Source organism: Varanus komodoensis, unplaced genomic scaffold, assembly GCF_004798865.1.
Source record: "Varanus komodoensis strain SLA01 unplaced genomic scaffold, ASM479886v1 scaffold3, whole genome shotgun sequence".
In the NCBI taxonomy this organism is placed as follows: domain Eukaryota; kingdom Metazoa; phylum Chordata; class Lepidosauria; order Squamata; family Varanidae; genus Varanus; species Varanus komodoensis.
Genome location: NW_025335761.1, coordinates 22,472,863 through 22,489,414, shown reverse-complemented (window position 1 = coordinate 22,489,414; position 16,552 = coordinate 22,472,863).

The window sequence follows — 16,552 nt, the reverse complement described above, 5'->3', positions numbered from 1 at the left end:
CACAGAATCTCCTGGAAAGAATGGCAGTGGCAGGAGCCCTTCCAGTCATCCAGGCAGGGTGGGGAAGCTGTCCATGCTGTTGAGCAAGACTATGTCTCCTGGAGTAGTTGCAACTATCTATCCTTCTCTTGTTGATGAACATGCAGGGTAAAAGGCACCATCTCCCACTTTTCCCAGCAATGGATAGAAAGGGGCATCAAGCCCTCTTTTCATGCCATCAGGACAGATTTAAAGACTTGAAAACTCACTGGCACACATGTGGTGGATGAGAAGACTGGGAGGGCTGCCAGTCTTGTACGAAGTTTTCCTTGGCTAATCGTGGTGTCCTTTTCTCTTCTTTCCTCCACCCCTTCTCCTCCCTCTCCTCTTGAATGCCCCAGTACTCCTCCTCTGGCAGAGGCACTTGCTGGTGTGAAGATCTCTGATGTGGGGAGAGCGATGGTTGTGTGTTAGCCACAATTTACTCTCACCTTTCAGTACCTTGAGCCAGAGGAGTCCTTGCTCCATGGGCAGCCGTGGCCCCTTCACTGTGGCACTGTGGCCTCCCTCCTGCCACTTCAAGGTGCAGCATGTTCTCTGAACCACGTGTGCTGGCAGAATGTGCTGTTCCTTTCTGTGTGGTGGGACCTGCTGCCTCATGCCTCCTTCTGCACATCTTCCTATTCCCATTTCTGAGGCAACCTGCTCTGTCCCATTCTCTTCATGGCACAAAGCAACTGGGAGGCATCTGCATTCCACCTCTCAACCCAGTCAGTCTGCCCTGCAACCTTCCCCCTCCTCCTTCTCCTTCACATTGCTCTCTGGCCACAGAAGCAGCAACAGCAGCACGACACTTGAGGAGGAAAAGGAGAGCTGCAAATGGCAGCTCCCAGTGCCCCTCCAACTGTACTTGCCATTAAGGGCAGGTCCTTTCAGAGACGCATCCCAGTCATGAGGAGCCTCCCATCCAAGGAAAAGTGGTTTTCTTGCTGAATGCCCAGAATCCTCTGTAATTTGGAGCCTGCCTGTGCCAGACGGGGAGAGTAGAGCATCCTCACAGCAACATTCCACCTGATAGGCCCTCATCCTTTCTCCAGCCAGCAACTGATGACAATGTCTGTTGGTTTAGACAGGATGAGAAGTGTCATGATTGTTTCATGGTGACTGAGGAACTAACTGCTGACAGATGCTTCGTCTGGCTCTGGGCCCTTTTTCCTGAGGAAGCAGTGTAGATTTCCATGCTAGATGTGGATGCTTGCAATGACACTGTTTTGTGCGACTGTTTCCCTGTCCAGGACCACCTTTGAGATCATCATTTCTGATTCATGCCAATGGCATGACACAGCAATGAGACGTGCAGTCAGGCTGAGAAAGCACTTTGCAATCGTCCTGTACAAACTGGCTTTCAACATCAGCCACATTCCCTTGAGGACCACATATAGTGTGGCTGAGTCTACCATATGCAAGATCTTCCAAGAAACAGACCACATGATCAATCAGCTCCACCTGGCAGACATGCTCAAGGTGGGGGATGAGCAGAGAAACATGAAGGGCTTCTGGAAGCTGGGGGCTTGGATTCCATGCAAGTCTGGATTTTAAGCCCACTGCCCAACTGGGCAAGGAATGCTACAGCCAGCAATGTCTTTACAGTATGGTGCTGCTGGCACTGGTGCACTCCAAGGGGAGGTTTTTAGATGTGAATGCTGCACTGGCCAGGTGGAATCACAACACAGCCATCTTCTGGAACTCTCCCTTGGATGACAAACTAGAGAGTGGTGTCTTCTTTAGAAGTCCCCATGCACTTGGAAAACTTATCTGCCTCCTGAACCTGGTGGCCAGGCTTTTGCTTTGCAGTCACGGCTGATGGCACCAAACTGCTTCTCCAGAACAACCGAGGAGAAGAGTTTCAACTACTAGCACAGCCATATGAGACTCCCTGTGAAGTGCACCTTCTGATGGGTAAAGGTGTGGCAGGGGTCTCTGTAACTTTAGTCAGTGCAGAAGAGGACATTGTGCTGGATGTGATAGTGTGTTGCATCCTACACAACATTTGAGACGGGGAGATGTGTTGCTGGAGGAGAATCTAAAACTGCCTGTCCTGAGTCCTAAGATTGATGGTAGGTTCTGGCTGCGACCAGACTTCACTCCTGCTGAACCTTCCTACACCAACTGCAGCCTGGTATGAGGGGCAGGAGACCCATGCAGCTATTTCTCAGTGGATCTGGAAGAATTACCTTTGAAATTTCTGTCACTAGGCCAAGCCTGTATTCCAGGTTGTATTCTGCCAGGACCAGCCTGTATTACAGCATGGCTTCAACAGGAACCTTGGCAGGACAGCCTGTCAGGACTTTCTGTCCTGCAGAAAGATGTATGGGTGGTGGATACGGACATGGCTCAGTCCTGCAGAATTATGTAAGCCACCTTGAGGTCCTTGAAAGGAAAAATGTGCATGGGATTGTACTCTTAAATTAGCATCCATGCGGCAGGCGAGTTGCTCATGTTAAGCACAGTCCAAAATGCAGAACACTATGTAAAAAGCCAATGATCTCAATGATATATAGGACAGATTGGGCAGTTTAAGAAGTATAAATCATCAGCCTAATATGCTCATAATCAACACTGGCATGTTTATTACATGCTCTGAATGTTATTGTAGTTTCATAAAGTGCTTGAAATAACATCTGTATTATTTTTCACAGCAAATCTCACCCTTCACGCTTTTAACTGTGGTCACCATAATATTACATTGCATTTTTGGTGGGGTTTGAATTTGCCTTGATCTGGCTTCATTTAGGTCCTCGTTTGCTTCTGTACCTCATTTCCAAGCATAACCCACTGGAAACTGTACTAAGCAATTATTTAGCTTTACCATTTGATGTGTCCCCAACTGAAAACAACTGCCAGCCCTTGTCCAATGTTTATTAACTAATCAATCAATACTAATTCTGTGATTGGTATGGATTTGAGGTATTCTATTCTGTTTATCCCAGAGTCCTTTTTCTAAACCACCATCCCAATTCCTTTTAAAAGCATCATAACAGGCTAGTGGTTTTAAATAAGATGGTTTGGGTAATCAGCCAATCTTTGAATCAGCCTAGAACAGAACTTTGAAATATTAATAAAGAAGTGTTTTAAAGGATAAAATGTTTATCCTCAGACAAAACTTTTATTTCAACCTAATTTCTCTGTTCTAAATTACCAGATTAGGGCAAGCTGTGCAATTTTTATAGCTTCTAAAGTCCCAGAGTCTCACTCTAGCCCCATGGTCTTCCCCAAATGTCATATTTTCTTCCCCTGATCCAGCCCCCTTTTGACCCAACCAATAATACGGTAGCTTTTGTGCATTTCTGCATTCTGAAAACTCGAAATACCTCTCCTAAAGCATAATAATAATTGGCAATAAAGGCTTTAAGCTGAAATACGCTGGTATTTGGAGGAGAGCTTTCCCACCCCTTTTGCTTTCAGCCCCCTTCCGCCCAAACACACTGCTGGATGCAATCCCAAAGATTTATCTGACATGGAATTCAGCTTCCTGAGGGGTCTGGAGGGCCACAGGGTAAGGATGTGTGAAGAACCCATTTTGGGGGTGGGAATACATCAGATTCCCTAGGCTTGGCTCCCTGGACCACAGCCTGCTTTCTCCTGCCTGTAAGTCTGACTTCCCAGCAAGCGCACCGAGCGGGGTCCCTTTTTCACACCGTGCTCTGCAATCTTTGTTTGTGCTTCATGCACTGTAGAAGGTTGCCAGTTGCTCACCCAGAGTCCCAGGAGCATTTGAGGACTTCCTCTCAGATTGGCTTGCTTCCTAAGCGAAGGCTGGGCACAAGAAGTCCGATGAACAGAAGAGGGCCAGATTCTGAGGAGGAACACCGCAACCCTCCCACAGGATATTTTGGATTTCCTGATCTGAGGTCAGGGGCAGAGTTGAGGGAGGGACAAATAGCACTCTAGCTGCATGGTATAAATCTAACTCAGAGGGAAGACCATATAGCACCCCAGCTATAGGGGCAAAAAAAGCCTGTCAGGTGAAAAGTGGAGGATGGGAGGACAGCTGGCCTCTGCCACATCTCCTGCCTTGCAGAGGATGCTCATAAACCACCAAGTTCCCTTTCACAGTTAGGCTTCTAAGTATAATAGTATGGGAGTTTCAGGAAAAACTGGGAACATTGCATGCATTCTCCTTTTGTTCTTAAGCTATTTTTACACAATTCTATTTCTTTATTTTTCTTACTGTTCATCATTCACACAGTTTGGAGTTTGAATGATCTAAAAATATTAATGCTTCACAACACTTCCTTGGAAGTTGAATTGCATTACAAGATTTTTTAAAAATAAAATGACCATGTTTTAATGAAATTCATGCTTGATTGGCTAATTTCAGAAATAAATGGGAAAAGTAGTCACAGTCTGGGCATCTTCAAAAACAGGTCATTAGAGAGAAAGTATCACACCACTATCATACTGGGTTTATCTGACTTCTAAAATGCTGAGCTACTTTAGGAATGAGCAGAGTTTCTGAAGAATTTGTGTGCTGCAAAATGTTTTGAAATGCTCTAAATGAACTGCAAATGTTGTAGGCAATGCACATAAACTTTTGCATAGAAATAGCTTCAAACAATCAACAAGCAGAAGGATACAAAAATGCAAATAAGCTTGTGCTCCACTTCTTGAGCTTCTGTATGACAACCCAAGGAGGGACCCAGATCCTGCCCCAAACAGGGAAATATGCACTTTCCTTAGTGAAGATGCCTAAGAACACACTGGGGCTTTTGCAAGTACAAGGATATTCAGTGTATATTTCAATGTGGCACAGCTGATTTAAAGCCATGGGTATGTTGAGAAGCAGAAAATAAGGAGCTGAAGCAACTCAGCCAGAGCTGCACACGGTCCCCCAGTGCCTTAATTGGAACCCCACAAAAGTTCTCTCCCCACCCCACCCCCAAATGGTCACGGCCGCGCTTCCTCCCTGGCAGATTCTCCCACAGATATCCATTCCTTGCTAGGAAGAGCAGCTGTATGAAGTTCTTCATTCCCTTCCACAGCAGTCCTCATACTCACTGCTCTTTCTCTGCTACTGCTGGGAGTGAGAAAAGAGTAATCTGTGGGTGGTGCACATGCTGATATCAAGTGTTTGTGTTCACGCACGCAAATGTCCAGGTAGTTCCCAGGCCAGCTTCACAGGTGACCCTTAGAGCCAAAAATGCCATGTACCCAGCCTCGGTGAAATGGAGAGATTTTCAGATAAGAAAGAGAGATAGGATGAACCCTTAAAAGGAACACACGGCCCTAAGTGAACAAAACAGGCTTCAAGGACACAGGCGGAGAGGTTGAGGGCCAATCCAGAGTGGTAGTAAAGAGGATGAGTGCAGAAAGCAGCTTAATCGAGGCCAGTGACAAGGAGAACTTTTTTGACTAAAATTCATGTTATGCTTTGACAACCTTTTAAAGAATTTTTAAATAGAATTTCAACCTATTTGCTTTGTGTCATGCGAGTCCTTCTAAGTGCAGGTTAGAAGAGGGACCACCACACAAGAAGAAAAAGACCCACCATGAGATGGACCGATTCCATAAAGGAAGCCACAGACTTGAGTTTACAAGAGCTGAGCAGGGCTGTCACGGACAGGATGTTTGAAGGGCACCCATTCATAGGGTTGCCTTAAGTCAGAGACAGTTTAACAGCACGTAACAACAACAGATCTACAGAAAATGTTGCTGGATGCTTAGATGAATGCACTGTTAACTTCCTTCCAGAGGTCTCACCACAAGATTGTTGGCATTGCAATCCCAGAAAAGACTGTAATCCTAGGACATTTCCCAGGAACAATTCGTTTGAAGGGAAATTGAGTTCATGAAAGGGCTTGCTTCACTGTCCCTTTTTCTACTTAAATGGCAACATTGGAGCAAAGGTACAATTCTCCTTCTCTCTAGTTATATTACCTTTAACAAAAACAGGCTGTGCCCTTTGACCTAGCTTCAAAACCCCATTAATTTCAATGGGATTCAAATCACTATGCTTCTTAGAGAAACTGGTGGTCAGGAAAGAAAGAAAATTTTGAGCGCTTACTGTGAACAATTAATTCAGAGAATCTGTGTGTCATTTTCAAACATGTGGGCAATTGCCTTGGTGTTTAAAAATCAGGTGGCTATTCATAGACCGCTTCTCTAAAATGTACTATAAGCCAGCAATTAAAATATGCTTCTCTTTCACACTCAGGAGTTGTACAAAGAGATCTCTGTGTGCATGAGCAGATTCTTGGTCTGGCCTTCCATTTCCATTGCTGCCTCACTATGATCCAATCAAAGGAAGAAATGGTCCATTGTGCCCAACGTCCTCTATGTTATGCCTATTAATTAGGTGATATAAAATAAGGGGATGCCCTTGCTGAAAGCAGCAATTCACATCACTGACAATCAGAATGTAAACAAACCAAATCAGTGCTTCAAAATGTGTGTGGGGGTGGTGATGGGAGCCAGAAAGCAAAAGAGGCAGAGGGCTGTGGCAGAATGTAATGGAGAGTCAGCTTCAGCACGTGGACCGACTCAGTGGATGGAAAGGATCACTAGAGATTGGAGGTCTTTGTTCCTTCAGTCCCTTATTAATTCTGCTAGAGCTTTCCATGAGGCAGTACCATTCTGAGGCAGCTTGCCTGAGGTGGGACTGGGAAGCTTTGTTATATAGCAGCTCTGGTCCTTCTTGGAAGACAACCTGAGGAAGCAGTGCTGGAAGACTCCTGCCTGACACCATGGCCCTTGGCCTGGGGGTCCTCAGGGTTCCTTCTTATCCTCCACATATACATGAAACTGGTAGGAGAAATTGGGAAAACGCAATCATGCTTCTTTACCATTACTAGTCTGTTGTGTCATCCAAACCTGGAAAACACAACCTACCATGATATAAACGCCAAAGCCAGAAATCCAGAGAGCCATTTGGCAAGAACAGCTATTGAAACTCTTGTCAAGTGACCAGCCAAGAGCACCACTGACAGCTGGCCTTTGGCACAGCTGTCAGAGGCAACTGAGCCTCATCTGCTGGTTATAACCTCTAAAGGCCTATATGGCTTGTAGCCAGGCTATCTGAGGAAGCACCTTCTCTTATGCAAGCCTGTCCAGGTCTTGAGAACTACTGCCTTCAGAAGAGACTAGGAGTCTCTTCAGTGATTGCTCCCAGGCTGTGGGACACCTTCCCGAGGGCCCATTCCCTTTCTGCTGTCCTTCTGCCAGCAACTCTTTCACTGACATCAGTGAAATCCATGCACACACTTTTTTTGTGGGGATTGGGGAGTTTGACAGAGTGCTAGTATTGGAGCCACTCTGAATCTCCAGGTGGCAAGAGAAAGCAACATACTTAGAATCTGATTCAGAGGAAACTAGCTTTTAAAAAAATAAAATGGGGGAATGAGAGAGATGATGCCCTATGTACAAGAAGCAACTACTTATTTAGATGACCCAAATCAGGAATCCCTGCGTGAGGTGAGAAGGCATGACGTTCATTGCAACATTCTTTCCAACATCCATCTTTAGATACCATCACTACAAGTTTCAACAGCAAAGCAAAAGTTTAAGGGCAAAGTCATAGTTGATCAGATTCCAGGTGACCAAAAAGCAGACTGTACTGTAGTTCTGAGTGGGCATTAGTCAAGAAAAGGGAAAGTACTGCAGGGCTGATACTCTTCTTCTGGGTGCACCCTTCACCACCTGCATCACTGGCAGGATGTCTGTAACACAAACGTGTCAAGTCACACGATGTGACTGGCTTTTCACTGTTCTAAAGCTGATCTCCCACCTGCTTTGAAGAGAGATCCCCCAGCGCTCCTTGAGGTTTATTAAACAATGTTAATAGCAGAGTGGATTTTCCAAGGAACCTGAGCTCAGTTAAAGCAAAGAGAGATGGGGGCAGGGACGGGGAGGAAGGGAGGAGATGCTTTTTAGTTTTGGGGTAAAAAAGAAAAATGCTTGGTTCACATGCAGATGCAAACATACCTAATGTCACATGTTCAAGCCAAGATGCAACTCAAAACTCAGTTATTCTTTGAAGCTCATGCTTCTCAACATTTTGCAATAGAGTTCTTCACTGAAAAATGGAGTACAAAAATGTGTATATTAGGGGACAATGGACACAAAACATTATTATTGACAATAATGTTCAAAAATGCTAAAATAAACATTACTCACAAAAATGTGTGAACTGCATAGAGAGAAGTATGTATGTATGTATTATGTGCATGGTTTTTGAACAGTATCTCAAGTGGAGCAAGCTCAAATCAAGAGTGGAGAAATTAGAAACTGAGAGAAACCAAAATTCTCAGTAAAACCAGGATTTGTCCATACCTGATTTTAAAAAAGGACAACAATGATTTGGTCTAGGGTTCAGTCTGAAAATATGCCTTGCAGAGCATGATAAATATAATTTTGCTATTAAGGTAAAGATAAAGGTTTCCCCTTGACATTAAGTCCAGTCATGCCTGACTAGGGGGCGGTGCTCATCTCCGTTTCCTAGCCGAGGGAGCCAGTGTTTATCCGCAGACAGTCTCTGTGGTCATGTGGCCGGCATGACTAAACACCGAGGTGCACAGAACGCTGTTACCTTCCCACTGAAGTGGTCCCTTTTTATCTACTTGCATTTGCATGCTTTCGAACTGCAAGGTTGGCAGGAGCTGGGACGGAGCAATGGGAACTCACCCCATTGTGCAGATTCTAACCGGTGACCTTTCAATCAACCAGTCCAGCAGCACAGCAGTTTAAACCACTGCACCACCTGCATCCCTTAATTTTGCTATTGGAACTGACTTATTAATATCTTTTGAATACACATGTTAAGAATATGAATACCTCAGCAGTGGAGCTCCAACCTGTGACTCATTCACAACCATTTCCCCCTTGAACCATGCTGCATCACAATATAGTGTCATTACAAAAACATGGTTTGATTCAAGCTCCATTACTGGCAGAGATAAACTTCTTTTAAAAGAAGAAAGATCCCACTGCTTATAGCAAGCTCCTCACCTCCTCTCATTTTGAGAATGTCTCCAACACTCCTCCTTGCTTGCAAAAGCCCACTTTCACAGCCTGCCAAAGGAGTCACAGAATGGATGTGTTACATAGCATTAATGATCACCAATGCTATATAATGTGGATCAGAGTTCCAACCCTGCCGCTCCTTGTAATCATAATGGAAAGAACTGGTCTGGCTGCCCTCCAAGGAAAGCAACTTTGAAGAGCCAGAAAGGAGGGTGTTTCATAGACAAGGAAGGTAGGGGACTGGTGAGGCCAGGGTATGAACTATTTTCTCCAGCTTTTTTCCCCTCCTACCCTGAATCATCCTATGATTTGCCCTACATGGGCAAAAAATCCCATATAATGAAAAATGCAGGATGAGGAGAGAAGGAAGCAAATATTGGTTCCACAATTTCTAATGGAATTTGGAGGCTTACAATCATCAAGATGCATCACCTAGGACTGCATCTTTGCTAAGTTTGTAAGGAAAGTAGAAACAACAAAGATTCGTGTTGAACATAAATAGACTGAAAAGCATGTTCTGTTTGGAGGTTTGGTTCCTTGGAAAAGTGGTGGTGCTGGCGGGGGAGATCAGAAGTTCTGTTCCAGAAGTTCTGTGTAAAATTGAAAAGAGCATTTAGGCTCCTGTTCTGTCTTGCCATAGGTGCCAGTCTCACTGCACCAAATTCGGTCTCATGGTGCCAGTCCCTTCGTGCACAGATGGGGGAATCATTCATATGGTCTGCCCATGGAGACTTAAGGAATCAGAGAGATTCTTGAACATCTTTGGGGTTTTCAGTAGCCAGAGCCAACAATTTTGTTGGGGTCTTTGTCACACTATGGAATGACACAATTGACACAATTGTACCTGAGTGCCCTCTTTGGCGCTGTGGAGTCCTGAAGCCACATCGATTTCCTGGGTAGCCCTCTACCTTGGTTGCAACAGAGTCAATTTATATAATTCATGATCCAGCGATGGAAGCCTACTTTGATAAGCAGAACATTTTGAGAGCAGGTGCTAGTTAGGATGACACTTAAAAAGGCAGTGAGGTGGAACTTCTCAGTACCAATATCTTGCTACATAAAAAATAAGTGACTAATAGTAATAGTTAAGGAATCTACCCTATGATGGCTCTATTGATCTATTAAATACGGGGATTAAAAGTTTTCCCAGTTTATTCTTATTTTCTGTTTTATGGAAAACCAGAACATTGCATGTGGTTCTTGTACATTTAGTAATGAAAATATATTTTAGATGACTGATAATTTGATTCATAGGTAAAGCTATTTTCTGAAGGCTACAAATACACAAGTACTTCATATTTTTCACTCAAATTCTCTTATACTGATATTTGTCTGTAGGCTAAAATATCTCCTACCAAACACTGCCAAAAGAATTCTCTTTTGAGATGTCAGCATACAGGATATGTTACAAGAAAAAACACAATAGGAAGGGGAAAGAGCTTTGAGGTGATTCCAAAGGATTATATAGGGGAAAGACAGAAGCTGAGCTGAGTAAAATTTCAAGTCTGAAACATCCTTTTAATGAAAGATGGCAATTCTGAAATATTAAATAGATCGTTGTAATTTTCCTGTGTAATTCAGAACGTTTGGCACAATTCTAAGCCTGGAAATTCTACTCTGTGATGGTATAATGACAATAAGGAACAATATAAAAGCTACTGCAGTGGCTTGGTCCTTCCCACATGTCCAGCTGGGTAATTCGTGCTATTAATCAATTAATCAAGGGTGGGGGTTTTGTTTTTTGTTTTTGTTCACTTGTGTCACTTCTAGAGTCAATAACCAGCCCTATAATCCAGCCTCACTGATTCTGTTTCCTCCTTCAAAGAGAAATAAACATTTGTTTTCTTATAGACATGTCCACTGCCACAGCATTTGTTTAGATTGTATCTTTGCAACTGTGTTGAATTGCTCCTGACATAAAAACAAGATCAAGTGATTAAGCTCTGCTTTTCAGGAATGCAAGCTGAGACACTATGCTCTGGCATACCTTTGTTCCTCATCCCAGAGCTCTTAAAGAAGAGCCCTTGGCTGATACAGTTGCTTGCATTATGTCAAACACTTCTTTGGTGAAGAGGACAGTGTGAGAAAAAACAGGACCCTTGTGGGTGGAGTGTCATCATCTTGAAACACTCAGAAGAAAGATGAAATGATTGATGGCTTGCTGAAGAAAAAGGCAATTTAAAAATGCCAACAATCTTTTAGCTGCATGGAGCTCACCCATGAACATTGGTTTTTATGTAATTGTACCAAAGAAAAATAAAACGGGTTTAAACTTTTATTTGCTAACTTTTATTTGCGAATTAAAGTTTGATTCAACTCCTTTGCTTTTTCGTCTTCTTTTTTTATTCTTAACCTGTAGGATACATTAATTTATTGATGTGAGCCACCCTGAGGCTTCGGCGAATGGGGCAGCATAAAAATGTTTAAATAAATAAAATAAATAAATAATAAATTATATCATAGAGGGGGAATAACCGTATTGTTGGTAATCCTTTTATTTTTCAAGCTAAATAGTACAACCTATTCATCTATAATAATGTATACCATATTATTCTGTATCAGTGGTTTAATTTATCACAGTGGATAGGTTATTTGGAGCTATTTGGTTGACTTAAAAATACTTCAGATGTTGTCTAAGATATCAAAAGTAATTTTGACCTGACTCATGCCAAAGTAATCTCATTGTGTTAACTTTTGTGGTCTTAAGTAACATCCTCATCTGCAGTGTCTTGTCATCTTACTGCTTGCCTGTGAAAAGCTAGAAGCATATTGATATTTTATTGTCTAAGCCCTTTATTTTTCCTCACTCACCAGCATTATCACTAGCAGCCACTGTAACTGAGCTACTAAGGTCATGAGGATTATTCCCACCTGTATACACATTTTTATGAGTGAATTCTGCCTCCCTTGCCCCCCACTCAATACCTTGGCTTCATTATAAAATAACAATAACAATAAAATATCCTAGCTGCACAATCACAGCTTCCAGTTAAAAGCATAGTAATTTGCTTCAAGTTGTGATTATGCAATGTCGCTGCTATCGCAATCCACAAGTGAAGAATTTCCTAAAGCACATCTTGGGATATTTTTGCACATGAATCAGTCAGACTGTCTGACAAAGCTGTTCTCTTGAATCCAGACAAATTACTATCACAATGTTCCAGACAAAAACTTCCCACTAAAATGTATACAAATTGAATTGCTGATGGTCTTTTCATTCATAACATTCCAGTTTTGCTACTGAAAGTACTGAAGAATTTATTTTAAAAATTAACAGCATCAGAGCACACTGATTCATGGGAGTTGAATGTACAAATACCTAAGAGCATTCCCTTGCAAGAAAAGTCGCATTGCTAGAAAAGTTTCCATCAGTCTGACTGTTCTCAAAGGTGAGCTAACAAGACGGGCCCCAGCTGATAACCTCAGAATGAAGTAGACTGGGACAGGTGAAGGAAGCCCTCTTCAGATAACTTGGACCTGGACCAAGTTGCACCCTCACAGGCCATCCCTTTAAATGTGGCTTGGGAGTGCATTGGCTAAGATTGGATCGCTTCACACCCACTAGCACTCAGGCATTTGCTTTTTGCATCAGCGGAAGTTTCTGAACTGCCTTTACAGACACTACCATTATTGCCCTGGGCATCACTGGGACACAGTGAAGCAAGCTTCCTCCTCTCCAGATCAGTGCAAGTGTACCAGCCTGAATCTGTAAAAAGCAGTCTTGGCCACTACCACTGTCTGAGCATCCACGATAAGTATCTTCATTTGGAGAACTCCCAAACTATGTACTTGATCCATTGGAAATGCAACCTCCTCTAAGGCCAAATATGAATTTCCATCCAAAGTACTTAGTTTTCCTACCAACAACATCTCTGCCTTGTCTGAATTAAGTGACAGATTGTTCTGTGTTGTTTGTTCCAAAACTGCCTCCAGATACCAATTCAAGCGTTCCACAGTCCCTCTACAACAAAGAGCTAGAATGAGGAAAAGCTGGGTATAATGAGCATAGGGAAGACATTTCAGCCCAATCCACTGGCTGCTCTCCCACCATGCAGGAGATCAATGACTCCTCTGTTAATGGGCTTCCTTATGCAATGCAGCTTTATTCTGAGCTTTGGGGAGCTATCCATGGTGCTGAACTCCATGCCACTTTAAAGTGCCACGGGTAGTTCCTATAAAGCTGAAATTAGCAACTGCATTTTATTCAAATGTTATTTTAATTGTTAATATTCTTTATTTTATTCTTTGGCCAGGGCGACTTAATTTATATTGTTAATTTATATTATTCTATTTTGAAGTTTATTTATGGTTGTGAGCCGCCCCGAGGCTTCGGCGAATGGGGCAGCATAGAAGTTTCCTAAATAAATAAATAAATAAATAAGGAGCTCCACTAACAAATGTTCCCCCTATATGTAAGGATCCCCTAGTATTCATATTTCCTCATCATAACCATGATCATCATCATTTTATTTATTAGATTTTTCTTTTTTAAAGAACTCAAAGCAGCTTACATCATTCTCTTCATCCTGTTCTCAATCTTATCCCCACAGCAACCCTGTGAGGTAGGTTGGGTTGAGATTCTGTGATTAGCCCAAAGTCACCCAGGTGGCTCCATGGCTGAGCAGGGGTTAGAACTCAGATCACTTGAGTCCCAGTCCCAATTCCTGCGCTCTCAACCACATCATCATATTCAGTGTTTCCCAGTCTCACTCCAGGTTGTGGCTGTCAGTTGCAGAGCTGCACACACTGACATGAGGCTTAACAGGTCACATCACTGAGGCAGCAATACCAGTTTAATGCAGCAGCCAAATATCAACTTACGTCCTGAGGAGTGCTTTAAACCAACCATTGCTGTCATCCTTTGGAGTGGTACTTGACCGTTTTGAAAGACAAATATAAAACTAGAAATCTTGTTGTACGTTTGGATTCAGTCCCAAATGAGAAAGTTTGTGAAAATTCATCCAAAACCAAATGTCCCCTTTAAAAACATCTAAATTATTCCCCCTAATGTGTATTTACCAACACTGAAAACCTTCCAATACTGTATTTTTTTACATTGTCATTAAAACCATGGCTATTTGTTGTTTTTGTAAATGACACAATTAACTAATCAATGCTAGCAAGAAAGTAAAAGATACACAAAGAGGATGTGTACCAAAACTAACTCGTCTCGTTTCTTTTGACAGACAGAAACAAATCATTTATTCCTCTGGAGAAGCTTTTGAATGTGCCCAGAAGGGGTGAGATTATTTACACAAAACAATTTGTCATTTGGCTCTGAACACTTTTCGTGGGAGAGGGTCCTCTGATTAAACTCCACATGTGGGCCGTTTGATTCAGCGGTGTGCCATTAATCAATTAATTATTCTAATCAATCCGTTGTGCTTGCAGACTTTGCCACCGGCTACAAGAGCGTCTGGCTGAGAAGGCTAGGGAGTCTTGCTAGCATGTTCAGATGTATGGGCGCGTTCTTCAGCCCCATGGTGATGGAGGGGTCGGGGGTGGAAGCGAGCAGTTCCATGTTGCCCCCGTTCGGAAGAGGAAGATGAGGCTGAGGAGCTGGCTTCGGATTTCTGAAATCCGTCTGATTTCGGAAATCCGTCTCCCACCCCAGGATGCCCCTGGTTCATTCCACACGGGAGGTATGAATGGGATTCCGGGCAGCCAGAGTCACACTGGCAACGCCGCACAGGTTGCTCAGCCAAACTGAGCCGTGCAGATATACGAGGGCAGGGGATAACTTTAAAGCGTCCCACACACCCCTGAGCTATAAGTCCGCCTGGAAGATCTGACGGGAGTCGAGAGGGAGAGCCGTGCCAGGTCTCATTCATTCCCAGTTATTTAGCAGCAGACGGGGGGAGCTCTCTTCTCTGGATGGTATTCTTTGAGATCATGTCCAAACGGGAGCCAGCACGCTGCGAAAAGGCAATGCGGAAAAGACGCGATGGACGGGCAGGGGAGGGAGTCGTTTGACGTTCAACTCCACGATTTTCTATAAAAGGAAAAGGGCAACCTCCCACCCCCGCTTGAGGAATGCCGAACTTGAACGCGATTTCCTCCTCCTGCGCCGCCTCGCTCAGCGGCGCAATAAGAATTCGCAGGGCGCCCCCATGCGGCTGCGAGGAACGCGCCCGCGGGAAGGCAACAGCCAGGGAAGTGCGCAAGTCGGAAAGGGATGGTGAAAAACACATGCGAGAAAGGTCACTAATGTACATTCCCAGTGACCAGTCAGCGACGGTGAGCATATTTCTCTTATCTGTGGGCTGAGCAGAGAAGGTAATGGGAAAAGCACCTCATCTAGCCCAAAGCCAATAATGTTGTTGGGTTTTTTTTCCTCCCATCGTGTTCAGGGGAATTTTAGAGGAAAGAAGCATGCATTCCCTCAGCTGCACGTGTTTACGACTTCCCTCACTCTACAGTATACAATTTTCTCTCCCGCATACACAGCTTCAGAGACACAGCTCTGAAGAGACACAGCAGAGAGATCAGGACAGGGGCAGCCAATGCCTTTACAACCCCATTTCTCCCAGCTGTGCAGTCCACAGATCAGCACCAGAGATGACTGCCAGGATAGAAGCTGAGTGTTGTGAAGCAGCTGCTGCCTGCATCACCTGCGCTCTCTCTCCTTGGGCGAGCACAAATCAGAGGTCTGGCCTTAATGTGAAGCCAACCAGACTTGGCTCAAGCCCAGAGGGAAAAGTGGAGGCAAAGGAGAGGAGCAACGGCTCCCTTCCCTTTGAAGTGTGCCCTCCATCTCTGGAAAGGGTGGCAGGAAGGACTGGGAAAGCTTGTTCCTGCTTCCAAGACCATTGCTAGGCCTACATCCATGAGACTCTGGTCCTAAATCTATTTCTCAGACCCCAGAACTATTTCCCAGAGACCAGAGGACCCACCTATGCCAATGCAAGAGATTTTCCTTATCTTAATCACCATGCATGGAGCAATTTCCAAGGGGCATCATAGCTGTGGAAGGAAATATTAACCTTCCCCCCTCCACATGCTGGGACAGAAACCTCCCTGAACACCCCTTTCTCCATATGGCAACTAAACCAGTGCCAATAGAAGCTTTTATTCTATTTGTAACTGTATGGCAATTGGCAGCAGTTTCCCCCAAGAAAAAAGTGAAGGCAGTGAGGGAGACTGCAATTAATTGTAACTGAATAGTAATTACTGATTGGGGTGTTTGAGGGCAAGGGGCAAATTTACTGAACTTAAAAAAAAAAGCAGCTTGGATAATAGATTAATTGGCTGGCTTTGCCTCATGTAACCCCCCCTCCATCATTGCTATTAATTTTAAAACGGCATATATCAATATAAATTACCATACAGAAATGCTATTAGATTTGCATGCCTGGGTCCAAAATTTTTTAATTGCCCAGCTATGTTCCTGCTGCATTGCCTAGATCAAGAGGGCAAGCAGAGGGCCAGAGGTTGTGGGGTGCTTGCTCTGTCTGGACTCCCTAGGGAGGCCCAGATTTCTCCAGAATGCTGCCTGGAGAGAATAGGTGAGGGGGGAGAGAGAATGAGAGAAAGTAATCTCCTAGCTCTGCTCATT